Source organism: Protopterus annectens, chromosome 16.part0 (assembly GCF_019279795.1).
Source record: "Protopterus annectens isolate FY-2018-M chromosome 16.part0, PAN1.0, whole genome shotgun sequence".
Taxonomy (NCBI): domain Eukaryota; kingdom Metazoa; phylum Chordata; order Ceratodontiformes; family Protopteridae; genus Protopterus; species Protopterus annectens.
In genome coordinates, this window is record NC_056750.1 from 499,195,834 (window position 1) to 499,220,542 (window position 24,709).

Consider the following 24,709-nt stretch of genomic DNA (forward strand, 5'->3'; position numbering starts at 1 on the left):
TTTATTTTGCAACAGCCATATTTCTCTGCAACTAAATGTCACTTCAGCCACGTGTCCCCAACCACATGTACCACAGGGAAATGTCTTGTTGCCTAGGTGCCTGAGCTCATGTGTGAAGCATATAAAATACTGTACTATATTTATTACCAGAATTAATTTTTAAAACAAGGATTTCCTTGGTTTTTGGCACACAGATTATGGTAGAAAGGAAACCTGGAGTGTTAGCCATAGTCTGATGCCATTTTAAATTACAGCATCATTAGTTTTCATCTTAATACTGTGAATTTCTGCTGCCTTACTAGTGTATTACTTTGCCAGGTGAAGTTAATCATTTTTGAGTTATTGTATTAGCCCTTATCTCAGGAAAAGAAAACAAAAGAACGAACAGGGAATAAAGGATACATATCCATGGAGCTTTGCTGTTACCATGACTTCTCAAAGATTAGTTAAAATTCATGGGCATCTTGCACAATGCCCAGCCTATGAGCTTGCACTCATGGGTAGCCTAGTATAAGCATCACAGAAGGAAGATATAAGAAGTTTGTGACATCTTCTTTTAGGTCATTAGAATTTATATTACAAAAGTAACTATGCATCCTATAAAGTCTTTCAATGGAATTACATAACTGTTACAGACTTCATTCATCACAAAAAAAAGTATGGACCATAAAGTCATGGAGAAAAACGTGTACAAACACCAGACAGATATCTGTACCATTCAGACATACAAATCATGGTTATTAATCAAACAGCAATCAGAATTTTACTCGGCTATAGGTATGGGCAGTATATAACTATTTTACTAGGAGTATCACACATTGCCCTAACTGGAGAAGTGCAGTAAATGAATTTTTAAGAGAAAATGACTACAGAGTTGCAAAAATGGTAGCTGTAGAAATATCATCCTATTACAAAATATATAGATTAAAACAATTACTCACTAGGAATGTTACAGCGTTTAAGTACATATTGACATATAGAGTATGCGCTATGAGTTGGAGGAAAACTGATAAAAGCTGATACTTGGACACAACGGACTGGATTCCAAGACTCCCCCCAACTCCACAAGTAGCCTATCAAGCACAGTATAGGGGGTGTCTTACGCTCAGTACTGAAAATGTACATAAATTTCAGTTATAACCAGTTATGTGCTCAAATGAAGGTTGCTGTACTTTAGATTCAGGAAATAATATGGGAAGGCTCATGAGAACAATTTTAATTCAAATGTGGAATATCAAAAGGTACTGCAATACAAATCATACTGAATACTTGCAGCAGCAGCAGTGGATCAGAAGGTGATCATGAAGCCTGGAGCAAGTGTTAGGATAGCCTTCAGTCAAAGGTATACGAGCAGTAAAACATGAAATAACTCAATGCACAAAAAAACAAACAGATCACAGGAAGAATTACACATTGGGAAAATGGGTGATATAGATGCTTGTGATGGGTACTATATCACTAACTCAAGAGAGCTATGCATCTACATAGTTAGAGGTTACTGGGTGCACTTAGGTAGAGGTAGTTTCAGCACAGGATGCACAATATATCTCAGACTTAGCACCATGAGTTGAATAGAACAGGATATACTTCCAGAGTGCAAAATGTCTACACAGCTCTCTAGCAATTTCAGCCAGGTATTAGTCTGTGACCTGATCAGCTGCATTGATGGTCTTAGGTTTGATTCCGTCAGTTCCAAATTAAGACCGTCACAAGTCTGACCAAGTCACCTGCTGAGGCAGTGATCCTGAGCTGCCCTTGTTCCTATTAGACATACAGTGCTACAAAAATATACAACTAATATGCTATGAGTGCACAGTAGGCTATCAGCACAGTAGGCTATCATTGCACCCCCCTATCCCTCGCCCTACCATGCAGTCTGCATGCAAACAATGACATTTAAAAGTAAACATTGTTGCGTTCATTGCCCACACCTTCATGTTATTGATGAACTACATCTTATTTAGATTTCAGTGTTATGACTGATAATAAATTAATAAGAATCCTGCCAAATTATAAGCCCATGCTGATCTGTACTCCAACCACCAGTGCTCACTAGGTGTTCCTCTGTGCCAAAATATCAGTGACATCTATGTATGGGCTACAACACAGTAACAAATTTAAGCAGATATATTTTATAACAGCATGAGGGTGTTACTGGAAGGTACTTGGCAGGTGTAACGATGGGATATGTTGGGCTGCTATGAAACACCAAAGAACTAAGAATGTCCATTTTTTAAAGTCTCGTGTGGAGGCTGGGATTTGATGGAGTATGGCATTTAGATTGTTTAAGTCCTCACCTATCAGGCATGTAGGTAATTAGACAGGAAGTGGCAGCTACCTATCCAATCGGTGGCCAAAGACAAAATTGCAGAAGTTGTAAAGTCAAAGCCCCCGCTGATCCTTACTAATGTGTGCTAACCGTAACCATGTCCCTCTTCCAACACCAACCCTACATCTTGCCATAGGAACACTACCACTACTCAGAAAAAGTGTCTCCAAAGTTAGTGGCAGGGCTCAAGCCTGTTCAGTGAAATGTAGTTTCAATGAAGTTTAACGAATTGCAATTCAGTGAAATGGTGATTCTATGAATCATACCCTATATATAGTTTAGGTACTATGAATAAATATTTATATATATGTATTTCTGCTGTCTGTATGTACATATATAATTTTTATGTATGTAGGAGGTGAACAGAATATGGTGCAATCTAGTTTTGAATGACACAATTTAGTTGACTAAGTTGATGGCTAACAGGTGTGTGAGTGCACAATTCTTGGAGTTGAGGAATATCCAATTCCCTAGTATTGTGCAGTCTCAGAATTAGCATAAATTAGTATTCCCATACCAAGTGCCCCTCCTAGTGTGTACACCTTCTCACCTTCAGTACACCAATCCATGAAACAGGAAAGAGTCTGATCATCAAGATGGCTCTAGCTAGGGACAGACATGGTAATTTATTTACTGCAATACACGTTTATCCTAGAAATTTCTTCTTAGCATGTGTTACTTAGTACTGTGAGCTAATGTATGCCTAATAATATCATAGCTACGTATTAAGGATACCTTATTTGGTATGCACAAGGTAGTGGTACATCGTATTCTAGAATCATTTTAACCAAGTAATTTTAGTCATTATCTTACTATAAATTCCTTCGTAGTTAGGTTTACTTACACAGTTTTTCTCACCCTAAGGATGACCTCTCCAGACAGTCTTCATTAATACTAATTACCCCTCCAAGTTACTCTGGTACTCTTTTGCTGTCTCTCTGTATGAGATGCAGGTGTACCACAGCTGCCTGTAGCCTCAAACTCAACAGTATAAAATTACCATTAACAAATACAACTGCCTCCCTGCTTAAGTATAGGCCCAACAATATAGCTCTCTGACACAAGTAGAAATTTTATTTATTTATTTATTTTTACATTTGTTGACTGGGATAGTCCGACTGGATACCTGTCCACTTTCAGCAGAGGCCTGGGGAGAAAAGCTCCATACATAAAGAAAAACTGTTACATTAAACAAGTTAAAGCACTGTTACAAATACAATACATAAGATAAACGTTATTCATTCTGTCGCATATAAATCTGATTTGTTATAGAGTAACAATTAGGAAGTAATGTAGGGGTGGCCAAAAGACCTCTTTAGCACATGTTTATATTGCCAGAGTTAGTCGGGATTAGAGCAAGGACATAGCCATTGTCACAAAGTAATGTTTTAGATTTTTTTTTTAATTGGAATAGAACAAGTTCTGAAGTAATCTCAGCAGGAAGTGAGTTCCAAATTTTGCCAACAAAGTTGGCATATAGAGTGTCTCCAGATAAGTTGTTGCTTTTGAGGGTTTGAACTAGTAATTTGTTGGATAAGCGAAGTGTCTTGAGGTTGCTGTAAGGAGTGATAATTTTTGTAAGTATGGGTGTGTTTTCAGGTTGGTAGAGAATTTTATGTACTACTGTTAGCGGATTGTATTGAAGTTGAATAGGCAATTCTAGCCACCCTAAATTCTTTAGGTTTAGACAGTGGTGTGTTCTGCATGCTGCTCCAGCAATATGATTAAAGCAGCTAGAGAGTTTATTAAGGTCAGACTTGCTCAAGTTTGTGAAGGAGGGTGGAAAGTAGATATGTACAGGCAATTACTGTCCTAGCTAGTGGAGTGATGAAAGGTTTGATCTTGTATAGTGAGCCAAGTTATTTATTGACTTTTTAGTTTGATTAATATGCATATCAAACTTGAGGTCATCATCAACTGTAACACCCAAAAGTTTGGTACAGGGATCTGGGACAATGACAGCGCCATTGTTAGATTTTATAGTAAAGGTTGGAGCGGAGACTTTACGAGTGGGGGAGAAAGGCAGTACTTTTGTTTTGTTAGGATTTAATAGGAGACGTCGATTACAGAGCCAATTTTCAACAGTATTAAAAACATTTTGGGATAGAGTCTGTAGACTTAAAGCTGAGATAGCAGAGCAAATCAAAGTGGAGTCATCCACATATTAAATGCAGGTGGCTGTTGGGATGACTGTGTACAGGTCATTAACAAAGGCAGAAAACAATAGGGATCCTAATATAGAGCCCTGAGGGACCCCCAAAGATGATAGGTAGAAGGGAAGATAGTTTGTTCTGCCATAGTACAGCCTTGTCTACCACTCAGATAAGATTTGAACCATTGGATAGCCTGAACATTTAGAGGAATAGTTTTAAGTGTGTGTATGAATAGTTGGTGGTTGACCATGTTGAAGGCTTTGGAGAGAGATCAAGAAAGAGGGCAGAAGGCGGCTTATTGTTGTTTCAGTTTTAATAACATTGGAGAAGGACAGGAGGGCCGTGGTTGTACTGTAAAATGGTAAAACCATGCTGCAAGTTAGCCAGGAGATTATGCTTAATGAGATGGCTCAGGAGTTGTTTATGGATGCACTTCTCCATAATTTTAGCCAGGGGTGACAAAATAGCTATAGGTCTATAATTTGACAGTTTAGTGGAACTGCCCCCTTTGTGGAATGGAACATGGGATGTCTTCCAGATGGAGGGGATAATGGTTTCTGATATATTTCTATTTATCAGGATAAAGATCGGGTATGCTATGGCATCCGCAGCTTTTTGTAGATACTCAACTGGGAGGAGATCCGCTGCAAGGGTGGTAGGTTTTAGTTTCTTGATTAGGGCATGGATAAGTGATTTGGAAACTGGTTGAAAGTTAAAGGGGAGTTAAGAACTAGGTGCGGCGGTGTTAGGACTTCGACAACTGGGAGATAGTTGGTTAGCTAGTGACTGGATAGTTTCTGTGAAGAAACTATTAAAGGAATTGGCAACATTTTCCAAAGGTTTTTGGATGGTAGCAGAACGGGTAGGAGTTGTGCATTGCACCCTGGGTGAATAAAGTTATTTATGTCTGCCCAAAACTTTTGTGGATTGTTTTGATGCTTCTGTTGTAAATGGCAGTAAAAGTTTTTTTTTTTTTTTTTATCTAGGGTGGTAGATTTTTTAGTGCTGTTCCTTAGTTGTCTAAATCTAACTTGATCTAAGGAGAATTTTGTGGTATGCCAAGTGGTCCAAGCTTTGATTCTAAGATCATTTGTCTGGTTTCTTTTGAAAGCCATGGAGCAACTTTTGCTTTAGTTCTTATAGAGCATGCAGGTGCATGGGTATCAAGGTGGGCTAGGAATCTGGTGCTGAAATATAATACAGCTTCTTCAAGTGGTAGATGTTTTAGGACTGCCCAATTACATGCTTTGAGCTCATTTTGGAAGTTAACGGGGTTAAAGTTTTTGTTGTTTCTAATTGTTTTGTAAGTAGGTTGGTAGGGGATGTCAGTCTTGTGCCTGATTACATAGGTAAGAAAATGGTTACATATGTCTTCAAGTCGCGTACTGGGCCAATACATGTGGGGATGGCTATTAATGAGTATCCAATCTAGGATACTATCTTTGTTATGATGTTTACTGATCCTAGTAGGGGAGGATATGATCTGAGTAAATCCATATAGATTTACATGGATGGTCAGAGATTCTGAGGAGCAAATATTCCAGTCAAAGTTGAAGTCTCCTAGAACAATGGTTTCTTGAGGGTAGGTACTAGACAGCCATGGAACAGTCATACTTCCACTACAAGTTGTAAGTAAAGAAGTCTTAATTTGTAGAAGGTGTAACATTATTAATGACTTGCATGGAAAAAAAAAACCAAATACAATTTTATGCAATCATAAGGCAATGGCTGGGAGTCATATAATTTCTTTCTACCACCGCTAATTACCCACAGTGGTTTGGTTTAGTAGTGAGATGGAGAGAAATTCTGATTGAGAAGGTGCCATATTACCAGAGTGAGAAAGACCTCATTAGTAGCCGAATACTATGTCTATGAACTGAACACTGTGCCATCAGACTGGACTGGGTTTGTTTTTTCCATAACAACCCATGTATCATGTTAGCAAAGGCTCCCCGCTACATGTATGGACAAACACGTTTAGACACCAATGCACAAAGTTCTCCTGCACTTGTTCACACACACAGAAAAACTCACCCACACATCTGCATGCATGCTCCAGCAAATATTCATGCACATATGTGCGTGCACACACGCACTCCTAACTCATTATCTGCCATATAAAAGCTACCCAGGCAGCCACACATACCACGTCGTCTTGGTAAACCTTGACTTATACTGCAACTACAAAGCCATATACATGCAAAAACACACACACACACACACACCCATATCTTAGATTCTTCTACTTAATTTGCACAGTGTGAATAAATGAAATAAACTTAAGACACCATGCAGAATTTACAATGCTTAAATAAATAAAAATCAAAAACAGGTTTGTGATATGGTTTATTTATTAAAACACTGAATACTGCAAGGAGGCCAGTTAAGTTTATTTAATTTATTTTATTCATATTATCTTCACCGGAATTTGTTCAGAGCTGCTGTAATTTGTTTCTAACCTTTATAGTTTGACCACCCAGACAGGCAGAGAGAGAGGGACATAAATTTATTGTCTCATTCATGGTCCTACATTAGTGCACATACATGTCCATACACATGCACACACTGATATGCAACCCTACTGCTTCTGAGAGTACTCCCATAGGAGTAAATGGAATTCACTTTTTTCCTCCTAGAATAACATTTTACTTGGTTAAGTGATTGCAGACCAGAAGCAGCAGACATTTCTGGTGGAGAGCACATCGCTAATTAGCATTAACCACTTCCCTGGACTGCCACATTAGCATGTGGCTTCACACACAAGTCTTGACTCTTCATGCTAAGGCCTCCACAAGGGGAAAACATCAAAGCTAGAGCAGTCTAAAAACTAGAAAGGCTTAACATGATGCAGGAAACATTTAAGATAAGGCTTCCACACACACCTTAGTAAATAATAAACGAATTGCAAGTTTAGAGCTTTTGTCTAAAATTGTTAGACTTCATCAGAACCTTGTGATGAAATCTGACAATTTCAGACAAAAGCGCTTAACTTGTAATTTGTTTATTCTTTATTAGTGTATTATTTCTTTCCTATACTGGTGCGGTTCTGCCTTTTTGCATTGGGTTACTGTTTTTCGGCGAATGGAGTTTTCAGAGTACAGTTTGTTTCCACACATACCTCTCAATTGTCAATATTTTTGCGTAATGTCCAGACCTGTGTCTCGTATTTTTGGTCGGTTCTTCATACAATTTGTATTTTTCTGGATTTTTGTGGCAAATCAGTGAGGATTGAATTGACTAAATGACAGGTTTCAGACTTCATATCCTTCAGAAAAATGCATAACACAATGCCTTTTATTCTAGCAACTTTCTAAGTTTATGAGAGCAATATTTAACATTTAACCCTATTTTGGGGGCTTTGTTCCCCCATTATTTTGGCCTTGTCCAGATTTTTTCTGCTAAGAGGTTGAGAGGTACCCTTCCACATCATTCTAAACAGGTTTACTATCAAATGACTAAAAATCAAAAGACTGAATCCCAAAGACTGAAAATTCAAAATATTGAATGATGGAATTTGCCCCTTCTCCACTGTTGTGTGATCTTGGAGTTGATATATATATATATTTAGCAGGGGGTGTGGGGGGTACAGCCCCCCACATGAGGGGAGCAGGGGTGCTTGCCCCTTGCATTAAAAATGTATTCAATATTTTGGATTTTCAGTCTTTTTGGGATTCAGTTTTTGATTTTCAGTCATTTGATAGTAAACCTAAATATTTCTGAATCCCAGGAAATATATTTTATATGACAGTAAAAGTGTGACAATACGAGGACAATATGCAATGGAGGAAAAAAATACACAAGGCCTTCAAAGGGACCAGCACATTTAGCAGCATTTAAAAAAATGAAAAAAAATATAATAGATCTGGAAATTAAACCATAAATACTGGAAATTAAACCATAAATAGTAACATCCAGCCAATGTTTTAAGTAGCCTACAGTTAAATTTCTCAATTAAGATTTTTAAAACCTGACCATTGTTTCACCTAATAGTGAAATGTGCCAGAAGTAGGTCTTTACCCTCCAGAGCTTTGGATCTACTGTTTGAATTCCGCATAAATGTACTGAATGTTTGCTCTGGGGCATATTTCTTTTCTTTTTTTTGAATAAGCTAATGGGGTTTCTGATTTAAATCTGTTCTGGTTGAGTTTGTGTTGCTGTCATTCTGGCGATCCAACTCTGTTGCTACTAACTGTTGTTAATATTTTAGTGTGTGGGTTTTGCTAGTTGTTAAACATATCTGAAGTTCTGCATGGTTTTAGTTATGTTTCTTTTTCTGACTTTTATTTGCCTGTGCTCATGTCTTGTGTCACAAGCTGATTTTACAGCTGTTTGACTATTATTAAGTTGTTTTTTATTGTTGACTAAGTACTCTGGGTATTCATAACTTTTGAAAGTTGTGTGTGTGTGAGTTCTTTAAGCATATTAGCTTGCTACTGCTTTAGTTGTTAAAACTGTCTTTGTACATTAATTAGCTTGTTGTTTCTTGGGGATTTATATATTTTTTCTGTTGCAACTGTGGTAATCCTGTTCTTGAATTTCTGCTAAAACCTCTGTTTGTTCTGTCTCTGTCTTAATCTGGTCTAGAGTTGCTTGCTGTAAGTTTTTAAACATGTTTATTTTGTTAATTGGCTGATTGTTTTTGTTCTAGCTCTCTTGAACCTGTCAAGCCTAACTTGGTGCTACTGTAAGTTGTTTGCTCGTTGTGAACTTCCTTTTAAGTGAGTTGTAGCTCTCTGGACTTTGTGATAACTAGCTAATTTGCCTGTGGGTTGTGTTTTCTGGTCTTTAGTTGGAGTTGCTTGTTTTTAAGTGTTTGTCTGCATCTCCACATTGCATTTAACTTTGCTTTGTCATAACTAGTTGTTAAATGCTGTTGGGTTCTCTATTGCTTTAATTAGCTTGGGGGGTTGTTATAACTTTAAACTCATTAAGCTTTGACTTCTTGTTACTGCTCTGTTAATTTCTCTCAACTTATTAACTGAGATTTTACTGATTTTTGAAATCTTAAACAGCTGTCTTTACTGTGTGTGTTTTCATTTTATTTTCTGCTAACTTTAAGCTCTTCTCTTCCATCATGTCCTTTATCTCATATTTTGATTAACTGTTCTTCTCCTCTGTTTTTATTGATATACTTTTATTGTAGATTTGCTTGTGGATTTGATCTTTCTGCATACTCCTTTCTCTACTCTTGGATTTAAATTAAATTTGTAATTTTTATGCCCACTGTTTATTTAATGTTTGATTTTTCAGTTTTTTTTTGTTCTTTTTTGCCCCCAGTGCCTAATTGCTTCTTGATCTTTCCTTTCCCCTTTTTCTAATTTTTTTTTTCTTTTTTGTGTTGATTTATTGTTTTTTTTTTTTCTTGTTTTAGTTTAGTACATTTTTAGAGTTCTGCACTAGGATAGCTTGGTGTTAATTTTGTTCTGTGTTTTACTTATTGTCTTGTCTTTTTTTAGCTTTACTGAACTTTTCAGCCCCTTGCTACTGAGGAATCCAATTTCTTCGTTTTTTATCTTGTGCTTAAGCCCTTATTTTCAGGAAAGATCCTTTGCCTGCACAGTTTCAGGGGAAAACTTGTGCATCCGATTTGCTAGCTCTTGTTTAGTTCTTGGTCCTCCATGTGCCAGGGACAGACTTGTGTGGCTTTCACATCCCCGTTAGTTTCAGCCAGGTGAGTTTTCCATTTTGGCCTTCTCAGCTCAGATCTGCGCTTCTGGTTTGCCATTGTTGCAATTTTTGCATTTTGTTTTTTGTGTGTACTTCGCACAGTTTAGAGTATTTTGTGCATTTAAAGCAGCTTGATTTCTGCTTAGCTAATTTCTCTTTTTGTTTTGCTTTAGCTATTAAGCTTGATCCTCTCTGTTGTTACACTGTTTTGCTTGCTGTTTTTTAATTTGCTTGAATTAGACACATTGCTCTTTTACTGTTTACTGTCTGTTTGGAAATTGTTTCTAAAATTGTTTGTCTGTTTTGATATTTGTTACTTTGTTTTTTTAATTGTTACTGTCCTTTTTTGTTTCTGCCTTTCCTTGGTTTTGAACTGTTGCAAAGTCTTTGGTTCTCCTGGCCTGCCTTTCCTTTCTGGGTTTGCACAGTTCCAGAGCCTTTTTTCCCTGGGGTTTGTTCTTTCCCATTTGTGAGTTTTCAGGGCCATTCCTTGCTTTGATTTCTAGTTTTGGGCTACTGAGTTTCCTTTCAACTCAGCACAGATTTTGCTGCGAAACTAATAGTCCATCCAGCTTGCACCAACTCAGCACAGATCCTTCAGCCCCCTGCTATAAAATATTGCACAGCAATGTTTTTAAACTTGTTTGCATGACTTTGCATCTGTTTTATTGTCTCTTTCCTACTGCATTATTTTAGAGCTTAAATTTATTTCACTTTTTACACTTAATAATTGCAATTGAGCTTGTACACTGTTTCTCTGTTTTAAAGTACACTGCACTGCATTTCTTGCTTTTTTAATTGTTTTTAATTGATTTTCTGCTGTTATTTACTTATTGTTGATTTTTTCAGCACTTCTGTTCTGAATAGGAGTCTTGTTTTTTTGCGATCCTTTTTACATTACTGTCTGTTTGTTTTTTTTTCCTAATAAAACAAAAAAACTCTCTTGTTTTCCGTTACTGAACTAAGGAATCCCCAGTTTTGAGTTTTCTTTCCCTGGGCTTTTGTTTTTAGTTCCTGTTACTGCCTAATGAGTTATTAGGAAGGAGGGGTTTCTTTTGCACCAGTGGGGTGAGCGACTTCTTTTGGTTTCTTTGTTTGGGAAACTTTGGCATCTAAACAGCGTAACCATTTTAGTAGTTTTGGGCCAATTCTGTTAAACCATTATACCCTATAAACAAAAGTGAGCTCTTGACGTGTTCCAACAAAACTGCAGTCCCACCTTCTCAAGTTAAAAAAGCCAGAACTACCTTCTGTGCAACTAAACTATCCCGGCATTTAAATTTCCTCTAAATTTTTCCTTAAAACTACCTTCCTTCCACTCTTCTACTTTCTGCAAAACATATCCTATAACTGTAAAGTTCATCTCACCTCACCCTTCCCAAGCACTCTTAATCACAGTACTCCACCACTAGATCCTATTCCACTCTGCACCTTGATAAAAGCCTCTTATTCCTACTGGTACCCTTTGATACCCACTCCGATTCACTAGCAAGCTAATGTCAGCCCTCTTACTATCCCTCCTTGAGGTAATGTTACAACTGCCTCATGTACAAGGCAATCGACAACTGAACTCCACAAAACACACACTCATGTACACAGAAGCAACACAAGAAAACAAATGGAGGCAACTATACACAACACAAGGACAATGAGACCCACACATAGGAGCAGACACACCAACACAATAGAGCCAACTACACACAACACACTGGAGGAGGAGAACAACATTTACCACACATACAATCACACAGATGGTACCACCAACTACACAATCACTTAATAAAACACACATGCAACACATAGACCAACAAATACAACCTCAAAAAAACTCACACAGCACCAGGCAACCACACACCAGACACATACACCACACAGTCAGAGCAAGCCATACGACACACCCTACACAAACAACTCACCAGACACACATAGTCCAAGGCTGGAGCCAGACACACTCACAGCCTGGATCATTCACTCACCAGGTCAGAGACGCGAGACGCACTCAGTCCAGTACCTGTCTCAACGCCCTGACTCGAGTCTCTTCAACAGCACATGAAAAGGGACACGAGAGGTACAAACGCGACTCCTCAGCATTCCATGAAAGGACAACGACCTAGAGCCTGATCCTATGCCTAGACTCTCATGAGATGACAGGCTTGAGCAGGATTGAGCCTGAGGCTCACCTGACCTGAGCAGGTACCTAGAGGATCCCAGCAGGATTATCCTAAGATGTGAGCAGTGAGTCATCATCTTAATTTCTGTGATATTCAACGGCTCCTGATCATGGTCCCACTGGATGTCATGCTGGAGGGTGACATGCTGGTCTCACCGGACTATATTGCCTGTCATTGCAAAAGGCTCTCCTACTACCCTCCACCCCCAAAAAATCTTTTTTAAAAATGTCTCTCAATTTCCAAACCTACCACCCTAGAACAAGGCAAAGGAAAAAACTAATCATGCCTGCTCTCTAAAGAAGAAGCTCAATCTCAAGATGCACGACTTTAAGGCCCCATCAATATGGAGAACATCGATGTCTGTGCTGTGACAGAAACCTGTCGCCCAGAAAACCAAAATCCCAACAGGTAACAGTAAAATATCATGCTTCACTCCTGGCTCCCCCAGGACTGACAACAGAAAGGAGGGTGTCCATACCATCAAACCATCCAGGTCCTCAAGGTTGGTGGCAAATGCATGATGCATCGGAGACCATCCAGGTGCAATTAACCAAAAAGCAATGGCCTTGCATGGCCTAGCAAGACATTGAGGTTCTCCAACTAGGCAACCCCTCCATGCACCTACTAACACACCCAAATCCATCTTCAAATCTGAACTCCACTTCAAACTTCCCAACTCACCTACCCTGGAGTTCATAAACAAAACCCACATACTAGGACTCAACAACTTCCCACTAGACAAAGAGGAACAAACATGGAAAATCTCATCATCACGATAATGGGATCAAACATCTAACAATCGGAAGATCTCCCCATCACCATCCCCACAAGAGGAGAAACATCAAATCTCTCCGGAGGTCCTCATCCTGAATCAAATCTTCACAAAAAGTCTATACTCACTCTGGAGATCAGATCATAAAATTTCACACTCTCAAAAAACTAGTGCCCGCTCCCCCACAAGGAAAAAAAAGCCAGTGGTAAAAAACCTCTCAAAACCCTATTTCAAACCCAGCCAGTGCTCACCAGAACCTGTAACAAGCACTTCTGGTAACAATCTTCCAACAAAGACTCCATTTACAAAGCTCTGTACCAAATATACAGTCTGCAAACCCCTCCCTATCCCAAACAGGCAACAACCCAGTCAGAAAAAAGCCAAACATAAACAAGCTCTACAACAACAAAGAAAAACTACTAAGCCTTAAAAAAAAAGAAAACTAAAAACAAGAATAATCAAGCAAAGTTTGGTAAAAGATTTCTCAAAAATAAAAAATGCTAAAAATAAGAAGAAATCGCCAAAGTTAGATTTCAGAGAAAATTAAGAGAATTCTAAGAGAGAATTCAGAAATGCAAGGAAACTGTCAGAAATAACCTAGACAGGTTCAAATCAATGAAAATTACTGAACCTACACATGAAAAAAACAAAACCTCTGACAGGAGAGAGCCAAACTTTCCCCAGATTCTAGTGCAAACCTCTCCCTCTCCCAGGTGAGAACTGCCTCACTAAGCAGAACACAGAACCCCCCTCAGCAATCATGGGAGCGATGGTGTCCGGAAACTGTCCCATCCTGTAAGTGTGTCTATGACCTGGGAGCTCATGGCTTAAACTCACAGTTAGGCACTCTGTTTAAAATCCCCTCCACTCTGTGGATACGCACTCCAAGGAGGGAGGCAACTGTGGTCCCACACTTCCTGTAAGGCAACGTAGCTCCCAGACCCTGCCAATTCTGGCCTTCAAATTAGAGAGGATGCAAAGCCATGGAGAGCCGACAAGCCTTATCTGCAAATGCTTTGGATAAATACTTGCAGACTTCAAATCAAACTTGAGCCTCTTGCTTACTTTTGGTTTTTTTTCAGCTTGAAACTTGATTGGGACTCTGGAGGGAAAGTTTCGAGCCAGACTCTCGAGACAGTCACCAAGGCCATTGATGAGGTCCAGGCTATCTCGAATCCTAAAACTCCTGGACACAATAAAACCCAACCACAATAGATGGGTTGCAAACTGGCTAAGGACACAATGAACAGACCCCTTAGGTTGGAGTGATGGAATGCCACAGAACCAGCAGAAGGGTCAGGGTCCCACAGGAAGTCAGACTCTCACCTGTTGTTCGCATCACAAGTCTGGGCCACAAGGGAAACACCACTCTCTACAGTGGATTGACACTCTTGACAAATGGTTAACACACTGACAAAAGGGTCTAAAGTTTGCAGCTGACATAGATGCAGGCCATAGAGGCCTGCCAGAGAAACGGATAACTGACATCTCGCCCAGAAGCAAGCCAGAAAAAATGCACCAAAGTATGTTTCATCAGCCAAAAAAGTTAGTTAAGCTAAAAACCAAATAAGCATCGCACTACTGAGCAGAAAAAGTCATCAGAGAGATCTGGGGGACCAAGTCATCAGAGATCTGGGGACCCAGGTTGACAGTAGCCTCGCTTTGAAACCTTCTATATCACCCACCTGATCAAACCTTCTATATCACCCACTAGGATCAGGGATTCACATCATGATCTGTCATCATCAGTCACCGCCCACTAGTCCATTATTGATCATCACCTATGATTGAGCCTAATGCCCATCTGACCAGACACCTGAAAGCTGCCCCAGCTTGAAAAAGTTCAAAAACCAAGGATAAAAAAAAATAAAAAAAGTCAAATTATGTCCGACTGCTGCCCGACTGAAAGAACTCCAGCTCTATTCAGGCTCAGAGGTGACCTCCAGAGGTGACCTGTGCCTGACATATAAGGCCATGTCAAACCTAGATTTGATGAATATGCTTCACCTCAAAAAATCTTAGACCACTCAAAGAGACTTAAACCTTTTAAGCCTTGACACGGCATAACATAGGGAGGGACAAGGTCATCACCACCAGAGAGAGACCAGAGACTCCCAAAACTCCCGAACAATGTGAGGCGCAGAGGCACCTCTGGCCTCTTCCAAGAAGGGGGACCTGACCATTGGAGGAGGATGGAGATTGCAGATAGGATTACTTCAGTGTCACTGTCACTGACAGAGGCACAGCAAAATGATAGGCATAGTTTTTTATTCAAAACTAAAGGTGGAAGCCACATAACTATGGGCTAGGCTTATAAATGCCCTTGGGCAGATAGCCTAGTATGAACCTATGAACCTATGAACCTAAGTATTGTCATGTATAAGGAATGTCTTGCGGTCCTTTCCCTGACTATTTAAGTTTCCTTTTCAATAGTTTCTAATTACATTATGTAAATAAGTATATTTCAAAATGCTTTTTATAACTGGCTAGCTGCTTGAAATTGAATGACACTTTGTGGGGTGGTAGCATTCTGAGAAACAAGCAACCCAAATATGTACTTGCACAAGAATCTCAAGCAATGTCAGAACTCCAGGCAGTAGCAGCCTCATTAAAATCTTAACATCCTGTGACTAGGTGGTTTCCCTTCATCATTTTTAAAGTTTTTTGAGGATACATTCTTTCCTGTACTTGTACAGGTCAATGCTGTTATTCAGAAGACACAGCTCCACCCACCTAGAAGTAGTTCCTGTTGGTTCCCAAATTAAACACAATGAGAATAATTTATGGCTAGATTCCTACCACTGTTTAGTCACCACTAATGTAGACTATTAAACTGTTTATGGGGACTCGTGCTGTTCAGCTGGGAAATGTTATTCTTGCTTCACACTGCCCTATTCAGTGGGGTAAGTATACGAACAGTACCACACAAACTGTTACTGCTTTGTTATTCAGTATGTTTACAGTGAATAGGCATTTCTCACACCTGATGCAAGCCTGCATTTGATTTTGTTTCACTGGATTTTCTTTACAGAATGTTGACAGATTTTTAGGATGAAGCTCAACCTTAGAGTTGTTAGCATTTGCCTGATGTTTCATTGTGACAAATTGTCTGGAGCTCTTTCTACACGATTATCTGCATGAGACAGAAATAACCAGGGATGCTGTCCATCCCCATGTCTGATCTTTTTAACAAAATACTTGCTTAGTCAATAGGCTGGCCTTGACATTGCTGATATCTCAGCGTATCTGTTTTTCAGTGCAACTGTGCCACTTTTATGCAGATCACACCTTGTTTACCATTTCATTCAGTCTGATTGCCATCTGAGTAGTCATACACTTGCAGCCTATTTATCCTGGCGTCTTCCATTTAAAATGTAACCAACCTCTGCTGAAGGAGACCCTTCTGGACATCTGTTGCCTATATGTTGTGCTTACATGCAGGCTTGAAATATGCCTATTAAATGATTTGATATTTATTTGAAACTTCTTGGAGTTCCCATTCTTAATCAGTGTTTGATGTTGAAGATGGTAAATATGGAGCCTCAAACAAATCTCTTGTAGAGTCATTATCAGTCCCTTTTTCCCATCTTATACATGGGGTCAGGGTGTTTTGTCAACTGTCACCATCTGTCATGATTCAGTGCCACTCTTCTATCCTCTTCAGTAGTCATGACAGATTGCCGCAGGTCTTCTTTCACATAATCCATCCAGCTCCTTGCAAGATGCCCTTGTTTTCTCTTACCTTCTTCCTATTCATCAGAAAGCTTCTTCACCAAGATTGCTGTCTGCTTTTCTGCACATGTGCCTGAACCAATGTAATATGTTCTCTTTGCCCTTCTTTGCAACTGAGACTACTTTGGCTTCTGTTCTGATGTCATCATTTCTTCATCTGTCCCACAGTGTGCATCCTACCACTCCTCTCAGGCACTTCATCTCCATCACCAATAGCTTCCTCATCCACTCTGCCTTTACTGCCTAGGTTTCTGTACTGTACTGTACAGTAGTACTGGTCACACCACTGTTTTGTACATTTAACTTTTCAGCTTCTTTCTTATTCTTCTGTCAAACACTAGCTCTGATACTCTATGCCAGTTGGCTGTAGCCCCTCCCATTCTAGCTTTGACCTCATCATTCAAACTTCATTTCTCCTCACTCATCCCTCCCAGATGCATGAAACTGTTAACCTGTTCCACTATTTTCCCTTCTATCTCGCTTCTCAGCTTCTTCTGAACTCCCCCATCATTTACTGCCATGACAACTGTCTTATATGTACTCAGTGTCATCCTATGTGCCTTCAGTTTTGCATTCCATTATCTTTTGCTGAAGTCCTTGTTTAGAGTCTACCTGTAATGTCACATTGTCTGCATACAGCAGCTTTGTTATCCGTCATCTCGGACCTGTTTGCTAGTGCAGTCCATCACCAGTATGAACAGCAGTGGGCTCAGACATGAACCATGATGCACATTCACTCCTACTGCGAACCAGTATGTGAGACCAAGCACTGTTAATGCTTGAGTCACTGGGTCCTTGAACATAGCCCTGCACTAATTCTGCCAATGTTTCTGGGACTTCAAATCACCTCAGGACCACCTAAATCAACTTTCTTGGAACACTGTCTTATGCATTCTACAAGTCCAAGAATGTGTAGTTGGACTGATTTTTCATCTCTAGCTTCTTCTCAACTATATGTCTCAGTGCAAACATCAGGTCATTTGTGTTGCATTCTGATCTAAATCAGAACTGCTCATCTTCCATCTTACTTTCTACTACTTTTTGTATTTATCAATCACCCTCTCTAGAACTTTCAAAGTGATAGGAGTTTGATATCTCTATACTGCCCACAGTTGTGGAAGTCCCATTTGTCCATGAACAATGGCACTAGAATCTTTATTTTTCAGTCAGCTGGGATAGGTCTCTCTCTCCCACACTGCTATGGGTACCCTCAGAAACCATTTGCATTTATCCCCTATCTCACCAAAATCTTGATCACATTTGCTATGACCTCAATTTTGCCTGATGCTTTCCCTGTCTTCATTTTCCTTGATGGCTTTCTTACTACTTCTAGGATGGGCTCCTCCTCTTCTTTCATAGTAGGCTGTATCTGGGACACTACAGCTTCTGTGGGGTTTTCTTCATTCAGAAGCTACAGAAAGTACTACTTCCTTCTGCCTTTGATGTCCTGTGGACTCATGAGCAGCTTGTTGCTGGCATCCCTTAAAAATGGCATCTGACTATCTTCTTATCTTTCAGTCTCTGCCTTACAACCTGATAGAGTTTGTTTGGATCATCTACAGAGTCATTTTCCAGAAGCTGGTACAGTGCCTCTGACACCTTTATTTGCTATTGCAACTCCTTGCTTAGCCTTTTTGTTAGCCAACTAGTATTTCTTCTTAGCCTGATCCATCTTTTCTATCTCTTTCTCCTGCCCTTCCTTTCTTTTGATGACTTCCTGAACTTCTATATTCCACCATCAACTTTACTTGTGTGTCTTATTTCCATACCTGGCTTGGCTCCATATTTCTTCTTTAGTCCTCTCCTTCTTCCACCCCAGCTATTTCCTGCTCTTCCTGAGGTGCTAGAGCTCGGAGTAATTCCTTGAACTCCTGTGCTTTCTCTCCTGTCAATTTCAGGTCCTCAGCCTAGTCTGTTGACCTTAGAGCCTTCCCGGACCACTGCATGCAGCTGACTGTGGCAACCAGTGGTTTATGTTGTAGGTCAACTGTTTCACTGGGGGTGACTTTGTAATCACTAATGCTAACCGAATGCCCTTTCTTTACTAGGGGGAACTCTATTCAAGTTACTTGCTGGATACTCTTGTATGCAATCTTGTGACTCTCTCCCTCTCTCTCTTGCTGAACCATATGCTAGCCAGCATCAAGCAACTCTTTATGGCTTCTCTCTACCCTGAGGCCAGTAATCAAGGACCCTCAATCCTCACTACTGGCACTGGTGAGAAACAGTCACTAAAACATGGATAGATTTTACTCATTATTTTCAAATGAAGCTCTCTGCATCAAACATAATTTTCCTCAAAAGCAATTCCAAGTGACTGACACACCCACACCTGGGCATTTCTCTCTCACACACACACAGATTTACTAGCTGTGCCCCCTTATGCCCAGACAATAAGGTAATGATGCTGCCACCAGCAAGTCACCGTCAGGCTCTTACAAGGGTATCCAATTATCATAGGAAGTTACTAGGGTATTGGCCCTGAGGCCCTTACAACCCTAGCCAAGAATTTATCCCATGTTCCAACAACTCAGCACCCTATGCCCCTTGTCCATCAGGGACAGAGGTGGAATCCCAGGGGTGTATTTTCTGTTCCCCATCCAGTTATCCAGGTTGCTTTAAAAAATGTTTAATAAAGCACTCTGCTTTACATGGAGAATGAGCCTATTCCACAAAAGGGGGAATATCTGGGACACAAATCTGTCCCACCAATAAGTCGTATTGATGTCACAGACCAGGTTGAGGTCATGCATGCGGGTTACTAGAGTGTACCTAGACTTGCAGATATGAAGCAGTCCCATCAGGGCAGGGAATGATATTGCTTTGTATGCCAGACAGAGGTCACCTGAGGAGTCTGTAGGAGACTGAGTAAAGGGACAGGGCTTTTAGCCTATCTGTATATGGTAGATGTTTGATGCCCTGGATTCTCCAGGTGAGTAACCTTTACGGTCTCTCTAGCTGCTGCATGTGCTTTGTGAGTAAAAGCAATACCAACATAAATGGAAGAGTGTAACCCAAGAAGCAAGGATTTTCTTAGTGACCAAGGCATTGCTAGAATAAGTGCAAGTACTGTCAAGATTTTAAAAGTAATCTCTAAAAGACTAGCCACAATAAAAGGTATACAAATTTGTAATAAATAAAATAGAAAACATGAGAATATTAAACATTTAAGTGCAATAAACAGCAGAGTTTCAATCACAGGAGAAATAAAAATAACACAGTTGGACAGATTCAAGCAGATGCAGGAAAATAATACTTGGCTAATCTCACTAATTCCTGACCATCTAAAGAAAAACTGTTCCCTAGCTAATTTAATTAATTCAGCACAGCAAGATGAGATACTGAGAAGCTTACTTCCCACTAGGCAAGCTAATGATGTGTATACCCAACTTCTAATGGACTACAATTGGACTGTGATAACGGCTATAGATTTTTATATCACGTTCCAAAGAAAACAAAACAAGCTGATCTGTGAGTTCCATTCCCTCAGTGCTGGTTATAGAATAAAATAACTTTTCATCACATGAATCTGGTAGAGTACAGACTCAGAGCTTTACTAAGATATGCCGCAGTATTTGAAAATTACAGAATTCTCTGTTCAAACATTTATTCAGTTGTAACACCGCTGATCATACCTCTCAACCGTACCCAAATCACACGGTTATTTCTGGGTTCTGAGATCCAAATAATGGGGTGCCACGATTCCTGGCACCCCCCAATTTCCGAATTCCCTGGCCTTTTTCTTTTCTTAATTTGTTTTTCTGTGTTTTTAGGGCTGATGACATCAGGCAGAGGCATGCGTGATGACATCAGTTTTGTGAGCAACCTGCCAGCCTGTCGGAATATGTCCCTATTTAATCCCCAATTCCCCATCCCAGCCAGCACCAGCACTATCAGTCACATAATTATTCACACTAAGCAAGCACAGCACCACACATGCTATATAAATAATAACTATGTTATTAATCCTGCACTGGTGCAGACTAGGAAGGAAGGAGTGAATAAAGCACACAATGAGTCTCTCTGGCTCTGCTGCTGACTTTGCACAAAAGGCATAGGATAGAAGAAGTATATAGAACCCAGTAACCAAACTGGAAAACCAAGTGCTCTGAGGGAATAGAGCTAAACCATTGCACCACCGTCACCATCATCCCCATAAAACAGTTTGCTTTTCTTTGATATGCAACATGTTGTTTGTATGCACACACGCCCAAGATGAGTTAAGCACCCTTAGAAAGTCATCTCCATTACAGTCAGTACGTAAATGCTATACTAGTGTTACAGTGTATATCAGCTGGTTGGTTAAACTGTATGACTGTGAGCTGATCTGTTGGATTGGATTATAAGTTAAAGTGACAAGATGGGGAGCACACACATTGCTATCAGCACTAACTCAGCCCAAATGTGGGTGCAGAGATGAAACTTTCAGTCAGAGACTAAGTCAGAGAGAGAGTCCATTCTCCAGACCCAATCCAGTCCTAACATATTCAAATGCATCCTACTCCTTAGTTTTTCTTTACAACAGAGACCAGTCAGTACCAGTCAGAAAAAAAAAACAGAAGATTCCTTGCCCAATGAAAAAAAAAAAAAACACTGGGAAGTCAGGCTCAGGACTCAAGTGGAGTGGACCTAAATGTTAATATTGCCATTTGACAATATACTTGGGGATAGGGAGTATTCCATTACAATTATGTGACGCATACAAAACCATGATTGAATGCACTTACCTCACCCTAAGTTACAGCATGCAAACAATGTTTAGTTGAAATGTTATCTATAATCTTGGTGTGCCAGCCTGAGTGAGTGAGAGATGAGTTGTTCATTTACTTTTACAGCAGTGCACGTGCTGGTCTCACCCTCACTCATGCATCTCCCACACTGCAACATCCTGCTGAGATAGGGGAATAAAGAGAGACGGGGCAGGAAAGATGCAGAAGTTGAACATAACTGAGGGAAGGGAACTATTACCAAACCAACCAGCTAAATCAGTATAATGGACTCAGAGCTGTGTGGCAGTCAGACAGAGATAAATAGTATAGTGGTACTAGGCTAGCACACTATAGTGTGCTTTTTTTTTTACTTAAAATAAGAATAAGTGGGTGTGTGTTACAAGTTACAACTGACTGACTGAGTTGTCCTGTACTGGCTGAAACTTCTCCTAAGATCCAGTGATCCTCTTGGAGCTCTCCTGAGTCCTGAACCAAAACCAACCTGTCCCCCGGCACCATCAGTATTCAGAGCAGCAAAACAAGAGAACAGAACACAACTTGGACTCAGAGCTCTGTGGCAGTGATCTGATCAATGATGAAAAAATTTATTTCCCCCAGCTCCTCCACCAGCAGCATCAGCAGGTAAAAAAAAAGTAAAATAAATAAATTCAAAATCCGAAAAATTAAATGTTTTGAGTCATAATAGTAGTTGACTCACTAAGCCCCTGCACTAGAATGTGTGGATGAAGGAAAACTGAGTCAAGAAAAGGTTTCTGGCAGAGAGGTACTGAGATGATATATAACTCACTTTATTTGATTGTAGGTTACCTTTAAGGTAGGATGAAATAATGAGATTTTTAAGATGTGGTTGAGATGTGCTGCACACAGTTTAGAGCGTTTGGTCTGTATGTGTCTAAGAAAGAATCTGCTGCAGCATGTAACCCAGGTTATGTGGTAGATAAGTATTTTCTCTAGATAGAAACAGACTTCCAAACTGGTTGTACTAGTCTATTTTTAGAAACATCACTCTCCCACCCACCTGAACTACGAACTGTGGATATTAAAAATAAATTGCAGTTTAAAGTCAAAGTGCTGATGTTTATAATCTTAGATTGCGTACTGAAGTTGACTTCCAATCACATTTTCAAATATTTTATAAAGCATGCTGACACACTATTCTGTTAAATGGGCACCACTGACATAAAACTACAAAATAATTATACACCGACATATTCTAACTAACTTACTGAGGTGGACTTCATACAGTCCATCAATAACCCATAAAGTATATGTATTTCATACTGTTGCTATCCTTGCAGAATAAAATTCAAATTCCTTTCTAAAATGCACACTGATAGCTCACAAATAAGGAACAAAGTGTGCATTATTTGCTATTAGCTAAACATCAGTTTGTAATTAGTCAGTTTTCTGAGTCAGTATCTTTGCAGTCACAAAATATGCAGTGCAGTTTTCTGTTGGACACAAAACTATTTGTCTTCCGTGACTGTCTCGCTGGAAGCAAGATCAAGAATCCCAATGACAGAGTGGATCAAATGCATATATATTGTACTTAGTTTATGCATTTGAAGAAAAATGCTTCTGGCGAGCCTCTTCCATTCCATTAACTCATATTCCCACAATTCCATTGCAGTGGGTGGGGCTACATAATTATGTATCCAAATTTTATGTTAATAGGTGTACAGATTTGTGCCTATTTGTGGGCTTTGTCGAGATTTTTTGATGTTTCCAGCTTGAGAGGTATACCGCTGATAAATTTTTAATGCAAGCATCTGTACAAGTCAGTGTGACAGTCAAACAGAAAATTTACAAAACTGTTTACAAAACTCCAGCTAACTATACTGACATATGTTACACATGCACTGCCCTGTTCTCCCTGGTACAGATGGCAATATCTCTTCCCCCTTTGAAGACTCAAGCTAGTTTTTCAAATGACCATAGAAAACACTGCTTGAGAGGAATGGGCCTGTCTGGGAACACATTAATCTATACCCTTGTCTTGACAGTCTATCTGCATTGGCATTGCTGTAATCTGGACTGGCTAACAAAGGGGTTCCTCCCAAAGTCCCTTTAAGCTTTTGGACTGCTCGTTTGCAGGCTGTGTCCACACTACCTTACCTGGCCTGTATGTCATTGCCAGGTATGTGAGGGGAGCAGGTATTGTACTGTAATTATGAATTAACTTTCTATAGTACCCTGCTGTCCCCAAGAGAATGTCCTCATCTGCTTTTTGGTAACATAAGTAAACCATGCCTGAATAGCTACCACTTCCAACAGGTTCTCGCCTAATCTTGCCAGTCCCCACTCTATGTCCCAGGTAAGAGACCTCTGCCATGCCCACCTGACACTTACTGGGCTTAATGGAAAACTCTGCCCTTTGCAGTCTGTCCAGAACCTCCTGACATGCTGAGGCTTCATCATGTTAACATAGTACAATTTGTACCCTTGCCTCCTGCCTAGCAGGTTTACTATGTATTTAACATTACTGACCTTCCTTGTCACTTTGAAGGGTTTTTCTCAAGTTGCCTGCAGCTTATTGTGTCTGACATGAATGAGCACCATAACCTGATGTTCCACTGCATACTCTGGGGCTCGAGCATTCCTGTTATACCAGACATTTTTCTACTGTCAGGTTCCTGCCAGGTTCTCCTGGACCAAACACATGATCTCCCTAAGCCTTGTCCTGAGGTTTAGGACATGCATCACAACAGACTTCTTGTGGGATTCACACTCACCCCCCCTCACTCATCACAAATCATATCTAAAGGCCCCCTCACCCCATGCCCACACAGCAACTCAATGGGTGAAAAACCTGTGGATTCCTGGTGTACCTCTCCGTATGCAAACAGTAGATGGAGCGAATATCTGTCCCCCTCTCCCCTAAACTGGTCTGCAAATGCCCATAGTATGGTCTTTAGTGTAGAGTTTAACCATTCCACAAGACCATTAATCTGGGGATGGTAGGTGCTGGTCTTTAGATGCTTCACCCCACAATGCTTCCACAGACAAACCAACAGATTCTGACATGAAAGTGGCACCTCTGTCAGTCAGCTTTTCCCTGGGAAACCTACTCGGCTAAAAATCTCAAAGCATTTGCCACCTTCTCTACCTCGATGGAGGACAGAACCACCTCTTCATGGTATGTAGTAGCATGATCT